Below are 17,642 nucleotides of genomic sequence, written 5' to 3'. Positions count from 1 at the left end.
TAAACTCGTTTAAATAGACTAATCCTATTAATGTGTGTGTGTGTGTGTGTGTGTGTGTGTGTGTGTGTGTGTGTGTGTGTGTGTGTGTGTGTGTGTGTGTGTGTATATATTCCTATTTAGATAAATCTAAGATCTGTGGTAGGTCTACGCACATTCTTAGAAGCCCATTGTGTGGCATTTCCACTACATGAAACAGAAATGCATAATGACGCAGGGGTCTCCTAAATGTATTAGAATAATTAGGGGGTGGTGTATTCCAAAGCAGCAGATCTATAGGCTTGTCAGTTTTTTTGTTCACATTTTTCTTTTTCTTTTTTTCCCCCTTTGACTCCAGTAATGATGCACTCCAGCATGTTGTCCAGTTCCCTGGAATGTAGTGGTTACCATGGTGACAGTGCGGCACCGTTTAATCTTGGGTAGAAGCGCGCGCGCGACTAACGATCCTGGAGAGCTCGTGCTTGTCATCGCAGATGATCAGCCATCATCAGTCCACGTTCCTCCAGTAGGCTTTTTTTTTTTTTTGCGTTTCTTCGATGCGACCAGTCTCCAAAAACAGCGCGTGAAGCTTTGCTCGCACCGGGAAGCGGCGTTCATGAAGCGGTTTGGCGACGCCGACGCGGTCCAAGCGGTCGATTATAGGAGTCGGAGCGCACTTCTTCTCGTAATCGTCTCCACAGACTCGTCAAGCGGTACGGTGCACTATTTCTATGATGGGTTTACGAGGTCCTATGTGTCGCACTCCGATGTCCTTGATGCATATACTACTGTGCCTTGCAGAATAGTCTCTACGCACGTGCATGTACTGTACATTTGCAGAGTTGAGGATGCTGCTGAAATGATGCTACTGATACTACTGAGAAAGGCATTGGTTTGCTCTGCTTTTTCATCCTCACAAACCTCAGGAGGATTGGGTTTATCATGGTTTGGTGTACAGCTTCAAAGTCAAAGCATTGTATTGTTCGGAAAGTATTGCATGCAGGTCCACAAAGCTACACAAAGCAACACACATCCAACACATCTATTGAAGCTGCACACTGTATAGTGTAAGGTGGCATGTGGAACAGTGATGAATTTTCCCCTATTTCTTTTCCCTGAGAGAACCGTTGAAGGCTTTTTCCTGCTTTACTAAGAGTGTATGGTAAATGTCCTGAAGTGCTTGTTGATAGGAAGTTTATCCGAATTACACTGTTACTCTACCTGAGTATGCAAGCTTTATGCTTTTGGTTGATTATGCAGTAGGAATTCATCTGTGGACACATTTCACCCTCCTGGAAAGATGCAGTAATAATACCCACCTAAAGGACTATAATGACCCCAATTTCCATGCTTAGGAGTTGTGGTTAATAATCATTTTGTCTGGAAGCTGGAAACTGACTATCAAATAATGGACTATGGGATTGGAGCACACTTTTCTCCAGTGATTTATCCAACATATTGTTCAAAAGTCAAGGTCGACTCTCTCTTACACACTCAAAACTGGTAGAACCTCAGGATAGCATTGTTCCTGTTAATAGGAATATGATCGGGGATAGTATGATGTGCTGTATATTGACAATGTCAGTATTTGCTGCAAGGTGATCAAATGCCATAAAATGACAACAATTATGCATTGATGAAATCCATGTGTGTCTGCCAATAATTGAAATGAGAAATTATTGAAAGAAAATAGAAATGTGAGCGTGTTCGCTGAGAAGACAGACTCTGAGTTAAGACGACGACCACTCTAAATTTTGAGTTTTTGCCCTGGAATACACTGAAAATGCACATAGCTGCTAAAAAAGGCTCTTAGAATGATTACTTTCAAGTCCCATTATCAGACTGATCTTAAACTCCTATATTGTTAGAAAACGAGGATAACAAACTATGAAACCACGGCTGTTATAAAAAGACAGATACTTACCTTTAAAACAACCAGGAAAGACATTGCGTACATTCTAAAGATTCATATACAACTGTACCTTGCTCAGTGTGAAATAATTTACACTTTCAATTGTATACTTAAAAATATCTACTAATCAATTCGTATTTAAATATATATTTTTTTCTTTTTGAAATGTGTGTGCTTATGTACAGGTGCATCTCAATCAATTAGAATCAGTCTGTGTGTGATGAATCTATATGATATACGAGTTTCACTTTTTGTATTGAATTACTTAAATAAATCAACTTTTAAATGGTATTCTAATTTAATGAGATGCACCTGTATCCACTATACTAGGGCTGAAACGGTGCACGTTCGTACCGAAATTTTCAGTAAAGGGCTTTCAGTTCGCTACACGTCTGCAACGAATGCAATCCTTTTTCCTGAGTTCCCTCAGGAATGTATTGAGTGGCAGACCGCAAGTTTGTTTAGTCTCCGCCTCACACTTTGAGCTCATTTTTTTATATTATGAAACTTAAAAACCTAAAACAATGTCAGGAGTTGAAAACGCTAAAGAATCCATAGCACTAGCTTTAGCCGCTAACCAGGAAGTGGTAGCCGGAGAGTTTTTCCTTGTCACAGTCGCCACCGGCTCGCTTATTAGGGACAAACTTACACTTATAAAGAACATATTTATTTTTATCACCACATTATCTGTGTAAAGCTGCTTTGAGACAATGTTCATTGTTAAAATTGTTAAACAAATAAAAATAAATTGAATTGAATTGGTTAGCGGCTAACGTTAGTGTTATGGATTCTTAAGAGCTTTTTGTCCAGCTTTAAGAATTTCTCTTAAAAGGAGAAAATCCTGAAAATTCCACATATTGAGGGAGTGAATGGATGAAGAATGGAATGAATGAAGACATTTGTTAAAATCTGCTGAAGTAAGTAGAACAGTTAAGTAGATCATATCTTTAGAAAATGTAATATTACATAAAACACACACACACACACACACACACACACACACACACACACACACACACACACACACACACACACACACACACACACACTTACATACACATCTGTATTACCCAAAGGGTCTAACAAATGTAAGCTATTAAAATTTTTCCATTTATTTAATTGTATTTAATCAAGATTGTGCCAAATTTATTGCTTATTCAATTTGATCAATATAATTACAAGTGTAATTAAAGTGTATTACATTTTTCTAAAATATTCTAAAATATTATTTTATAAATTTTTAAAATAAGCAGGGATTTTATTTAAAATTATTTTGAAAATGTTAACTGTTGATGTACACAAATCAGCTTACCGAACCATGAATTGTGTGTACCGTTACACCCCTACACTATATGAACAAAAGTATTGTTACACCTGAATTTTACAACCATATGTGGTTAATGACAATGCCCCTGTGCTCATATTGAGCTCCATGAAGATATGCTTCACATCAGTACCTGATTTTACTCGTACCCTTGTGGCTGAAGGAGCACAAATCTTTACAAGCACACACCCAAATCTAGTTCAACATCCTCCCAGAAGAGTGAAGGTTATTACAACAGCAGAAGAGAACTAAAGGTAGAACCGGCAATTCAAAAATTACATATGAATCTTGAATATTGTCAGATGTTCACAAAATTTTGTCCATATTGTGTAGCTACCCTTGTGTTTATCTATACATATCCTTCCTTGCTCCTTGGATTATTATAGCATTTGAAGTTGATATGACACTTAACATAACCATCTACTTCCAAAGTTCTATAGATAAATAGATACATACAGTGAGGAAAATAAGTATTTGAACACCCTACTATTTTGCAAGTTCTCCCACTTAGAAATCATAGAGGGGTCTGAAATTGTCATTGTAGGTGCATGTCTACTGTGAGAGACATAATCTAAAAAAAAAAATCCAGAAATCACAATATATGATTTTTTAACTATTTATTTGTATGATACAGCTGCAAATAAGTATTTGAACACCTGAGAAAGTCAGTGTTAATATTTGGTACAGGAGCCTTTTTTTGCAATTACAGAGGTCAAACATTTCCTGTAGTTTTTCACCAGGTATACAAACACTGCAGGAGGGATTTTGGCCCACTCCTCCACACAGATCTTCTCTAGATCAGTCAGGTTTCTGGCCTGTCGCTGAGAAACATGGACTTTGAGCTCCCTCCAAAGATTCTCTATTGGGTTTAGGTCTGGAGACTGGCTAGGCCATGCCAGAACCTTGATATGCTTCTTACAGAGCCACTCCTTGGTTATCCTGGCTGTGTGCTTCAGGTCATTGTCATGTTGGAAGACCCAGCCTCGACCCATCTTTAATGCTCTAACTGAGGAAAGGAGGTTGTTCCCCAAAATCTCGCAATACATGGCCCCTGTCATCCTTTCCTTAATACAGTGCAGTCGCCCTGTCCCATGTGCAGAAAAACACCCCCAAAGCATGATGCTACCACCCCCATGCTTCACAGTAGGGATGGTGTTCTTGGCATGGTACTCATCATTCTTCAGGCCGTTGACCAGCTCCTCCCGTGTAGTTCTGGGCTGATTTCTCACCTTCCTTAGGATCATTGAGACCCCACGAGGTGAAATCTTGCATGGAGCCCCAGTCCGAGGGAGATTGACAGTCATGTTTAGCTTCTTCCATTTTCTAATGATTGCTTCAACAGTGGACCTTTTTTCACCAAGCTGCTTGGCAATTTCCCCGTAGCCCTTTCCAGCCTTGTGGAGGTGTACAATTTTGTCTCTAGTGTCTTTGGACAGCTCTTTGGTCTTGGCCATGTTAGTAGTTGGATTCTTACTGATTGTATGGGGTGGACAGGTGTCTTTATGCAGCTAACGACCTCAAACAGGTGCATCTAATTTAGGAAAATAAATGTAGTGGACGTGGACATTTTAAAGGCAGACTAACAGGTCTTTGAGGGTCAGAATTCTAGCTGATAGACAGGTGTTCAAATACTTATTTGCAGCTGTATCATACAAATAAATAGTTTAAAAATCATATATTGTGATTTCTGGATTTTTTTTTTAGATTATGTCTCTCACACTGGACATGCACCTACGATGACAATTTCAGACCCCTCCATGATTTCTAAGTGGCAGAACTTGCAAAATAGCAGGGTGTTCAAATACTTATTTTCATCACTGTAGATGGATGCAGGTGAAAAGCCATCTGGAGAAATTAGAGCATTACTGGGAGAGAGTATTGCAAGAGCATTATGGGAGTTTGTGAAAGTATTGTGAGCGCATTATGGAAGTTTATAAGAGCATTGAGAAAGCATTATGAGAGTGTTGAGAGCATTGTGAAAGTGTTGAGATTAATAGCAATGGAATGACAGTGAAACAGGGTTGTTTGCAGCCTTTTTTTGCAAGATTGTCACCCCTCACTATGATCCACTCTCAGTCGATACAAATTATTTGTAACCTTCCGTAAAAAAGTTTAAATCTATATCAGAACAATCATTTAATTAAAAAGGTCTAAAATGTTATAAAATATTCAAATATTTCTTTACCATTTTATTTCAGAATATGAAAAACTGACACAACTTGACTTATAGGATCAAGCTGACTCAATCATCACACACTTACACGTAATAAGCACTTACTCACTACACAGACCAGAGGAGAGTGATGGGGCACCTCAAGCAAAAGCCTGAACACAGACAGGATGAAAGAATAGGGACATAATGCTGTCGCTATCTATGATAAACTGTTGAAAAAGAAAGTTCTGCTTGTGAAGTGTTGTGGATGATAGGTATAACTCTCACTTCACATCCCTGAGCTTCCTGGTTCAATCCTGTCTTGCTTCGTTTATTCCCATTTGATGACTGAATGCTGACAGTCAGTGCTAAAAGCACTACATGTTGAGGTAAAATAAAGGCCAGTGGCTCAGTAGGTTAGTGGTGTGATTACTTTATGTGGCTGATGTTCAGGGTCTGGAGGCTGTACGTTCAAATGATAAACGATTAAAAAGCATCACTTTATTCCACACCAGTGGCTCAGTAAGTGTGTGTGTGTGTGTGTGTGTGTGTGTGTGTGTGTGTGTGTGTGTGTGTGTGTGTGTGTGTGTGTGTGTGTTGGTTGCTGTAAGTCTCCATGGTTGAAATTCCAGCTTTGGTTGAGTTGTGACAGATTTGAGCCTCTGGATAGAGTGTGGGCTTAGGCAAATCTGGATTCGAAAATCAGAAGTAGCATAAACCCTCCTTTGACTTTCTGCCAAAATTTACAGTCTTGCGCACGAGTCTAGCACCTAAAACAAGGTGCATACCTGATACATGCGAAGATATTCAAGCCACTGAGCCATAGACGCTGATAAATGAATCTCCTATTTCTCTAATTTGACCTCTCTATTAGTTAAATGAGAAGTTATCAATAATAAAAAGACACACTTACAGAAGTGTTTACCTCACCTGAACCAAGATTCAATCCACAATTCACACCCTCAGAGAAGAACCAGGCTTTTGCCCACTGAGCCACTATCTACAACTAGCTGCTGTTTTGGTTTTACACCCCCTCACAATACAGCATCAGAACAGACACATTGAGCCCACTGAGCCATCAGGGCTGTTAAATCTATGTCCTTTTATTAGGATTTTACCCTACATTTTCGAGTTGTCCCTTCCTTAGCGCTCAAAATTACTAAAAGTGGAATCAAACCACACATATTCAATGAGCTACCTGTTATGAAACGTGTTGCATATCCTCAGATCATGGTTTTAAATATATGCCAACCAAGTTTTGTGTAAGTGTTTAAAGTCATTTCTGAGCTGCTTCCTCACATCCTATTTGGCAACTTTACTGTCAGGTTCACTGGCCCAGATTGGTCCTGGTTGGTCTGAATATAATGTATGCCAAATTTGGTGGTAGTTAGTATGTGGCAAAATTATTGTTTGACTTAATCCAAGACAGCTAAAAGTAGGAATCGACGTCATAGGATTCGTTAAACTTATTTCAACCAAGGGAATTTTTACAATTTAGACTTTACAAAAGCAACTCTAAATTAGGTTCAAATCCAACCCAGTGGTGGCGCTAAAGCATGGGCAGCAAATCTGGTCAGAATGTTTGTCATGTTGTCACTAATCAGAGTGACAAATTTTTATAACTTTTTGTTCTAAATATAAATCTATATTAAATAAATATTTGATATAGAGACCCTAGTTAAAAGAAGAAATACAAAAGTTTATATACAAAATACAAATACAAAAGTATGCACACACACACACACACACACACACACACACACACACACACACACACACACACACACACACACACACACACACACACACATATACATATATTAATAATAAATATATACACATATACTTATGTGTGTGTGTGTGTGTGTGTGTGTCTGTGTGTGTGTGTGTGTGTGTGTGTGTATACACACACACACACACACACACACACACACACACACACACACACACACACACATATATATATATATATATATATATATATATATATATATATATATATATATATATATATACATATATTAATAATAAACAGAAGTAAAACTTTAATTAAATTTAAAAAATCAAATTTTGAATTAATTTCATGTAAATTATAAGGCTGTGAACTTCCTTGTTGTGGTTGAACGAAATGTACAGGTATTTTATTAGCATATTAACTAGCAGCAACATATGTGTGTGTGCACATGTGCATTTTTCATTTGCATAGAATGTGCTAAAAGTGTGTTTTATTTCTTGTTTATCAGCATATGTACATATTCTTCTACTTATTCACGCTCAGTGTCTTCATAAGTATTAATTTATTCGCAGTGTGTTGTCTTGATGGATGACTACAGTTATTCCCTTGCAGCCTTGCTGCTCTTTTCCATTCTATCCTTTTTTACATTTCAATAGTCTTCTATCTTAAACCCACAGGGAGGATAACAGTGTGATCCGGTAATGTTTCCTTTAGAGTCAGTGAATAGAGAGGAAGAAAGAGGAGAAAGGGTGAAGTAGCAAAAAAAAAGTTGCTTTTAGTCTGAAAAAGAGAGACATAAGGATCCGATTCGGTCTGTCAGGCAATAACACACACACACATACACACAGAAATACATGCATGCGTGCACCTATGCACAGAAATGGGACAGACAGCTTGGTTCTGGTTGGTTAAGACCAGTTTGGACCACCTCTGGTCTAGGAGAAATCCAGCTGAGTACAATTAACCCCCACTGTAGAGTTTGTTATGCCCTGTAGTAAAGTCATTTGTGTTCTATTATCTAGTATGCATACAGTACATTACCATGTAGCATAGTGAGCTAGCATGGCATCTGATAGGGGTCTCGATAGGGGTCTCTTTCTCTCTCTCTCTCTCTCTCTCTCTCTCTCTCTCTCTCTCTCTCTCTCTCTCTCTCTCTCTCTCTCTCTCTCTGTCCTGTTAGTATTTATAAATTTGTTACTAATGTTAAAAATGCAAAGTGGTAGGACAGTAAATCTCACTCAATGTTTTGCCCCTACACTACATTTAAGTTTTCACTTCCCCCAACCCCTTCCCTTCTTTCCCTTTAGTGCTACAGTAGGGAATTGGGAAATAAAAGGGACTCAGCTGGGGATTTTACCCTTTTGATTTACATTTACACCATACGGCTGACATTTGAACATAGAATTTTCTTTTCTGTGTGTATGTGTTTGACAAAAGAGCTAAAATTTCTTGGTTGCATAAGTATCGAGCCCTTGAGTCAGTATCACATTTGGCTGCAAGTCTTCTGGGATCTGTCTCAGCTTAGCACATTTGGGTCCGACAAAAATGCTCAAGCGCTGTCAGATTCAATGGACACTGTTCTTGAATAATTGGCATGCTTTGCCACAGGCTTCCCTGTTCTTGTCAAACTTGGTGAAGGTGGCATGGCTTCTGTCTCTCCTTAAATTTTAATTTTGTATGAAAACTCTATTGAACCTGTGAATTCAATAATGTGTTTAATGCAGTGGTTAGCCATCAGGGCTAGCAATGCCCTCTCTGCTGGCCTAAACTCTAATGGAATCACTGATTTATGTTGTAATATATTTTTGCCCATTAATATGTTTTTGTCTATTCCTCTAAATTTCATATATTTTCTCTAATGTTAGAGTTTCTATCCAATCAGCTTTCAGCTGTAACGTAAAAGGTCAAAGAAATCTGCCTTTAGGCCTTCAGAATCTGCAGTGCAGGTGCCTGTAACTTTAAATACATGAGAATGAGGCTGTTGCTTTAACCAATCAGATATCAAGTTGGTGGCACTGTCTGGCAGGCATACAATAATGTAAGCATTTTCATGTGCTTTGATTGGATGGTCAGAAAGCACACTAGGCAGAGCTCACAAAATGCCTCTGTTGCAAACTGCCCAAGTGCAAATATATTTGCGTGGATTTAATAGCAATTTTTCTATTCCACAATGGCTGACAGAAGAGAAGATACTGATTTGGTTGCAGATACACGTACAAGGACATTTACAAGATGCACTTTTCAAGCTGAACAACAGTTCAAGACAATTGTTTAGCTTTTTCATGAACTATTTATACTTTTGCATTTTCTTTCCTTTAGAATTTGCACAAAAACACACAATTTGCCTTTATTTCAAATCCCAGGGAATGCGCTAAAGAAAATTCACAGAATAAATGCACAGAAAATCCATATTGATGGTTTCTTTAGCCATGGCGTCCTAATGATGGTATTTAGAGGTGGATTGATTTATATAGGACACCAATGAGGACCAAGGTGTAAAGTGCATGGCACAAAACTGGTGTAATGTAAGAAAGATATATATTTTCAATTAATTAAACTATATCTTTAAAGCATTTTAAAGATTTCATTTGGGTTGAAAATATGGGTTCATTTCATTGGGTAGAAAATATTGTGCAATGCAGGTTAAACTAGTTACAGAAAAAATTAGTAATTTGAAAGGTCTGTCATTAAACATTCTGACATGTTAGATTCAGTAAATGGATGTCCTGAGGTACAAATTAAATAGCGACAAAAGCTACAAAGATCGCATTTACTTCCTGATCAGTATGGTGTAGGTGTGGTCAATTACAGGATTGGCAGTGGTGTTCCCTTGGCAACGTAATGATTGACAGTGCTAGGCTAGTGTTGTTGCTGGGTAAGAATGACAAAATACTCCCACAATGATTTAGCTCATGCACGCTTACAACTGCTGAGTCCTAATCAGTGCATTTTGCAGCAATGCCACAGTTTTAAGGTTCTTTCATTTACATGCCTACTATTAACAGTAAAATGTGCAAAAAATACAGCTGGCATATTTCAAGTACTACCTTTAACCCAAGTTCATCCACTAGCTTGCTCTCATCTACCAGCCTGAAAAGGTAAACATGTAGCACATGCTTTCTCCAAGACCTGAAGCTTGGATTTCTGCACATGCTACTTCACATGGCAGCTCAACACACTTGGAGGAAAGCCCTCTATATCAATCTATCAATTATAAACTTACACTTAACTGGTTAGTATCATGCTGAATGACAGAGGGAAAACAAAGTAATGCCATCCCTCCCACCCAGAGAGCAGGGGCAGTTCTTACACTTTGGGACTCCTGGCTACAGTTTGCTGTGGCATGAATTGTATTTGAACTCAAAATATTTATAACCATAAGGTAACTCTTTTGTGTTGCATCACGTGGGGGCCAATGATGTGTTTAATTTGCTTAAAGAAGTTTCCCGTATTGTGCTCAAGCAAAAAAAAGACATTTAATTTGTACATTTAATTAAAAAAGGAAAGTGGTCATGATGGGGAATATACTGTGCACACACATGGAATGTGAATACTTAGTGACATTCCCAGTGAGTAGGAGTCTCATATGATTCTTTACTTTCACTGAGCAGTGCAGACTTGCAAATAATATACTACACACGAAAAAACACACACACAGAAATAGCTATGGCTGTAGATGTTTAAAATGTTTGTGACAGCAGACAACAATAGAAAAGCAGGATGCGGTGAAAGAATCAGATCATATACACACACACACACACACACACACACACACACACACACACACACACACACACACACACACACACACACACACACACACACACACAGAGCTTGCTTTCCCATGCCTGCCTAACATCATCTTCTTTAAAGCTCATACATACCCTTGCTCTGTCTCTTATCACACACACACACACACACACACACACACACACACACACACACACACACACACACACACACACACACACACACACACACACACACACACAAAAACCTGATTTCCTTCTGTGTCACATTGCTGTGCATGTGGTTGATTCATCTGGACACAGCTGGATCCATGGATCCAGCAGCAAAGAATGTAAATTTCGAATGTAAAGATTGAAGTTACATAGAAAGGAAAGAAATAGCAAGATTATCAAACTATATAGACAAAGGTTTTTGGATACCTAACCATAAGCTTCGTATGTGCTTTTTAAACACCCTATTCCACAATTAATCCCCATTTACTTTTATATTTGTTTTGTCATTCTAGAAACACATTTGACAAGTGAAGGAAGAATTGAATGCTACCACATTCGAATACATTATATACTGTTGTATGCCTCGAACTTTGTGGTAACAGTTCGGGGAAGAACCACATGACTGGAAAAGTCAAGTGTCCCAATATGTTTGTATATGCAATGTTTATATCCTTTTATTAAATGCTGTAAAAGCCTATTAGTATCAAAATAATGAAGGGATATAGAGCCTGCACATTAAATGCAGCCTACTATCATGTTTCATTTCGCCTGTATAATCCTGTAAAGAATCATATTGGATTGTCTCCCTAGTACTCTACAAAACATGCCAAACCTGTCTACATTCTGTATCCACAACTGTTCAGGACATTGTGGACTCACATCTAATATAGCTTATTTTACAGGCAAGAAAGACTTGTTTCAATTAGTCTTGAATCAAATCTAAAGGTTTTGAAGAAGATAATATGATAACATTCATAGCCTTAGTTTATGGCTCTTCTAGGGTTCATAAACATGTCTGGTTTTGTTGAAGTGTATTTGAAGCTAGCACACTACTAAAAACACTGGATTATGAAAAACTGAGTTCAGTACAGCAGAGTTCAGTATTTTGTCTGTAGGATCAAATAATGTTGGAAAGAGAAATTATGGGATGTCAAGATGTGGAGTGGACATACTAAACATGTACTGTACAATGCTGTGATGATTGCAATATTTAAATAAATGGAAGTCAGAGCTATTTTCATCCTTATATTCTACAGTAGCTTTCTGCTTTATAGAGAACAATGTGAGAACATGAAGAACCAGCATTGGAAAGACATGAGTGCACATGACTACTTACAGTAATTACTCGTGCCATTCCTCTATATCTTTTCCTAGAGTCATATTCTAAGAACTTCGTTCACCCATGGATGGGTTTCCATGGCCACAAGGATCGTGCCAATCAGAGCGCAGGAAGACCATGTGCTCCAAACGAACAAAAGAGCCCACCGGCAACATACATATGCTAGCATGTTAACACAAACACAGCATCTTTTTCTCCTTGCCTTCCATTATTCCTCTCTTTCTCTCTCGCTCTTTCTGCAACATGCAATATACTCTCCGTTTGTCCTTTACCCTGTTTGATGTTTTAAGCAGCTCAGGGTATTTGTAATTCGTGTTCTCTTTTGTCATTTTTCTCTCCTCTTTTTTTGGCCAAACATTAATAACGAGAGTGTAAAGATAGACAGAGCAAATAAACGAAAAAAAATGTCATTTAAACAAACAAGTGATAACTCATCATGTTTGGACAATTAGAAGATCTTGACTCCCTCCATCTGGGGCCAATATATTTATAATGCATGTGGAAGAGAAGTAAAAATGAGTTCTTACACTTTAAAGGTCATGAATCAGAAGTTAGATCATGGTCATGTAAAGATTTTTTTCCATTTACTTCTAGATGAAAGGTATTTTGTTCAGTTAAAAGTCATATATGACTGATAAGGTGCATTCTGAAAGTTTTTATACCCTTTATTCTTATGTTTCAGCCTTATGCTTAAGTGCTTACACCATCAGGTTCTTGGTCAACCTCTCTTACTATGGCCCTTCTCCACCAATTGCTCAGTTTGGTCAGGCATCCAGCTCTAGAAAGAGTCCTGGTTGTTCCAGTCTTCTTCCATTTAAAATGGATGGACGCTCCCATGTGTTGTTGGGAACCTTTAATGCAGGAGAAGATTTTTGTTACCTTCCCAGATCTGCAGGTGTCTACACTGAAACTAATGAACTTTACACAGGCTTTAACGAAAGACAGTGTCTGTTACACGGTGTAACGGGTGAAATATGTTGTGGCTCCTTTAAGAGCAGAGCGGCATTTTGGGAATAGCCTGCCGGTGCATTTTTCCGCTATTAATGCATGTGTGCAAGACCGAGGAATATGTCCTTATTATTTTCTGATGCTCATTTCTAAGTTTCTTTGACTAACCCGTAACGCTGTTGCCAAGAAAAATTAAAAAGGTTTGTAAACCTGTCTGTGCTTTCATGATTTCTGTTGCAACTGAAATTAGCGAGCTCTCCCATGACCCAGACTCAACGCGTTACAACGACTTGTATCTAAACCGTAGCCTACCAAGAAAGTCATTGTTCACTGTCTTCCTTCTTTCTTTCACAACTATTTCTCTCGAGAGTTTTTCTTTTGGCATCGTCGTGCGTTTAAAAATCACCACCGTTGAAGCTTTTCTCCCGATGCCGTGCAGCTCAGAACACAGGTGAAGTGCGTTTTTTCATGCCCGTTCGGCAATTTCATTGGTCTAATGTTATGGGGCTCAGTTTTTTGGCTTGAAGTTTGTGAAACAGGGAAAAACCCAGGAAAAGTCCAAAAATTAGCCGCTTCGTTGTTTAAACCGCGGGGTTCAAAGCGTGGGAAAAAAGTAGCGGCTTATAGTCCGAAAAATACAGTAATCAACCAATCGAATCATACAAGAGTGGAAACTGAAAGGTGTCGTGTTCATATTTTTCAGCTTTCCACGACCAAAATGTATCATTTCAGAGTTTGGCATTGTAACCAGCTGAGTAAGGAACTCAAATGGGCAACAAATCTCTCCAATCAATAGAGTAATTGCAGAGCATGCAGGTGTGTGAGAAAGAATCTGTGTGTGTGTGTGTGTGTGTGTGTGTGTGTCTGTGTCTGTGTCTGTGTGTACTGACTGTGTTTCTACCTTTGTGTCCTAAAAGGCAGTTTTTTCCACCTCAGTGTTCGTTCTTTATGATCTTCATACCCAACCTCTAGGTGAATGTATGTATAGGCTGTTTGTAAACGTATGACTGCATCACAATTCATGCTCGTCGATTAAAGACTGGAGAAATCTGATCAAAGGAATAGATGGGAGGAAAATGCACAGCATGTCAGGATGGTGGATGATGAAATAGAATTGAGAGCTCACAACCAGCATGTGCTGTATATTTCTTATCTCATTTCTTTTTTCTTTCTTTCTTTTTTTTTTTTATCGAACTATCTATAGCTGAAAAGACAGAAAGAGGGAAAAAAGACAGATATAATATGAGGCAAATAGACAAGCTGGATCTGCACTATATTCTTGTACACTATGCCCTTTTTTTTCAAAGGGAAGTAACAACAAAATAATAAATACAATATTATATTTTGAAATAAACTGAAATAACAAATTATTTTAAATAATCTCCAGATTTTGAAAACATTTAGCTTTTAGCTTTTTCACATTTTATTGCCGTTTACTGAGTTTTACCTTTTAAAGGAAAATTGAACTGCAGTGGTTCCTGGTAGTTCTTCCCATTCCACTACCTATTGCATGTTGCAACATGCATCTCACACTTTTTTCAGTGGCCTGGGAAGTCAGAGTGCACTACGTCTCACAGGCTTTTTCCAGTCTGCACACACTACTTGCATACAAAGTACACACTGCCATATGCTCAGATATGTGATCCCAACCATGATAGAGGCAAGTGAAGCACAGTCTAATCTGCTTTCTCCGTCCGTCTTCATCTCTACTTGTTCAGGTTTTTCCTTTAATTTATTAATAATTTAATTACACATAGGATAGGCGGGTTCACAATCATGTTGCCTGAAATCAATAATGTATATTAGATTCTTATTAAATCACTTAATTATAGAAAAACAATTCCCCTTAATGGTGCGATTGATTGATGATGTGCTTCAGCGAAAATCTCGTTTAACGGGAGAGAGGCTGAAGGTGAAGGGTAGAGAAAATGAGAACACACACATGTGCGATAATAGGTTTGGTGTGAGGTATTTGTTTTTCGGTGCATGTGTGTGTGTGCGCGTGTGCGCGTGTGTGTGTGTGTGTGTGTGTGTGTGTGTGTGTGTGTGTGTGTGTGTGTGTGTGTGTGTGTGTTCGAAGTAAGCAGACGAGGTTGGGTCTGTTTCACCTTAGGGCCTTTTCGATTTGTACATGTGTCCTGTGACACATTTGTCCTCTGCCTGTGTGTGTATATGTGAAAGAGAGAGAGAGAGAGAGAGAGAGAGAGAGATTTTTTTTGCCTCTCTATTTTCAGCATTCATGCACATTGCTGAGTGGCAGTTCCATGGTTTTTCTTTTATTTCTCTCCAGATTTAAACTCCTAGTCCTACAGGATAAAAACAGTCTGATAGGCTGTGGTATAAAAATATTTGTTTTGGTGGTTGTTCCTACTGAAATATTTTGCATGAAAAGGCAAAGAGCAACACAATGTCCAACCCAATCTTATTCCCAAAGCGCAAATCATACTGTAGCTTGTAGACAATATTACAATCTGAGAAGCCAGAAGGTGCATATGACTGTGGGAATGTGAGATAACACAGGCATAAGAGAAACTAAAAATATAACTGCAGGTATTCTGAGCTAAATTAAGAAGTCAACTCATACAATTGATACAGTTCAGAGCCACAAACATATGCCTATTGTCTATTGCAAGAAGAGGAGAAGGCAGGGGATTAAGGGGTTATGTAAGGATGTTACTGTGCTTCCTAGTTCCTGACTAACATGTAAAAGCAGAATCCTGTGGAAAAAATCAAAGGTTTTTATGTAGAATTATTTTAATATCCGTTTTGATTATGATTGGGTAATAACTGGAGAAAACGCGATTGCGGCTATACCAATTTGAGGATGCAGATGTTAACAGATGTTCGCATGATTTTAGGCCATTTGTCCATTTTTCAAGTCAGTAGCTAAGCTTTATTTATTGACTCCTATTTCTTTCAAGGGATTTAATGAGAACAATAAACAATACGGTTTCATGACATGGCACATGTTTAATTTGCGGGGTTTTTTACGGAATCCTCTTTGGATTCGTTGTGTCCCTTCATGCCGCATCATTACATAACCTTTGCAGATGCTTCCTCACCATAAAAAACCTTATTTAGTTACTAAGGGGTTTTTTTACACACTCTGTCTGACCTTTTCAATAGTTGTTCACATTCTTTTTGTAGCTCTCTTTTCGTCTTGACATTTCTTTAAAATCTTTCTAAAATATATTTTAATTGAACAGTCTCTCTTTCCTATGATCTTTACAGGACATCATTTGTGATGTAGTAAATACAGTAATGTGTTGTAAATACTTACGCACAAAATATGGCATATATGATTAGATGAAACAATAAAGTAAAGAATATATAGAAAAAACACTATATGGACAAAATAATTGAGACACCTGACTTTTCCAGTCATAGGTTGTTCTTCTCAAAACTAATACTGCAAAGTTTTATTCACATAAGATGCCTTTGGATGCAATAGCATTCAATTTTCCCTTCACAGTTTCTCTTTGCACAATGACAGCTACATAAAGACATAGTTTACATGGGTTGGAGTGATAGATCTTGAGTGACCTGCTATACAGTAGAGATCTGACCACATGCCTACTGAAGACTTTTTAAGATGAATTGTAATGCTAACTGCACCCCAGGCCTCCACACTTACTAATGCCCTTAAGCACAAATCTCCAAAATCTCCAAGTACATTCCAAAATCTAGAGGAACATATTTTCAGAAGAGTGAACGTTATTATAGGAGAAAATGAGAACTAAATGTGGAATGGGATGTTCAATCTTATGGTCAGGTGTCTACATGTGCCTTTAATGTATATAGCAAAATAATCAATATTAGACTAGTGTAAAATAGCCTAAAAAGAAGTGGTCATAATTACCACTCGGAAGTTGGGTTTCCTGAAGTGTTTGATTCCTTTTATGCCAGAGTAAATTGACAATAATTACAATTAAATATTTTTTTTTAAATAAATGGCACATTTGTTTTTATCTGTTTAGACTTAATGTGGTTATTGTTGTAGAACAACAAGCAAAGTTTATTCCCATATTACTTCTAGTACAACAACTACAAAAAAAAGCCGTTCTCTTGCAAGCCTTATTTGTATACACTGAACACTTCATAGAAAACTTCGCAAAATGCACAATTACACAGATTGTTAATACATTGTATAAAAATAATGATTAAAGTCATAAAAGAATTCATTCAGCATGATGCTTTGTAGCAGTATAATAGTTTGTATAGTACTGCTTTTATATTTCTACTTAAGTACATGAAGTGTATATACACAGTATATGCTACATATTACATAGTACAATAGATATACTGTATATATATGTGTGTGTGTCTGTGTGTGTGTGTGTGTGTGTGTGTGTGTGTGTGTGCGTGTGCGTGTGCGTGCGATAATTTCCTTATATCATCAGAACAGCAAACAGAACTTTTGCTATGTTTTCACACTGGCAGTTTTAATTGCCAGATGTGTGCATAAGGGCAGATTTTGGTGCTTGATTTAAGACTAGGCGCATGAAATGTTTTG

General features: G+C 37.9%; 1 protein-coding gene across 1 annotated transcript in view; it reads left to right on the top strand.

Annotated features, from left to right (window-relative positions):
• Positions 1-429: 429 nt before the first annotated feature.
• gjc1 (gap junction protein gamma 1) overlaps positions 430-17,642 on the top strand; it is a 26,891-nt gene continuing 9,678 nt past the window's right edge. Inside the window, exon 1 of the mRNA XM_083567388.1 lies at positions 430-689. The gene's annotated coding sequence lies outside the window, so the exon portion shown is untranslated. The remainder of the gene's footprint in view (positions 690-17,642) is intronic.

Source organism: Silurus aristotelis (assembly GCF_946808225.1).
Source record: "Silurus aristotelis genome assembly, chromosome: 17".
In the NCBI taxonomy this organism is placed as follows: Eukaryota; Metazoa; Chordata; class Actinopteri; order Siluriformes; family Siluridae; genus Silurus; species Silurus aristotelis.
The sequence above is the reverse complement of the archived record's forward strand: the minus strand, read 5'-3'. Positions and strand labels throughout refer to the sequence as shown.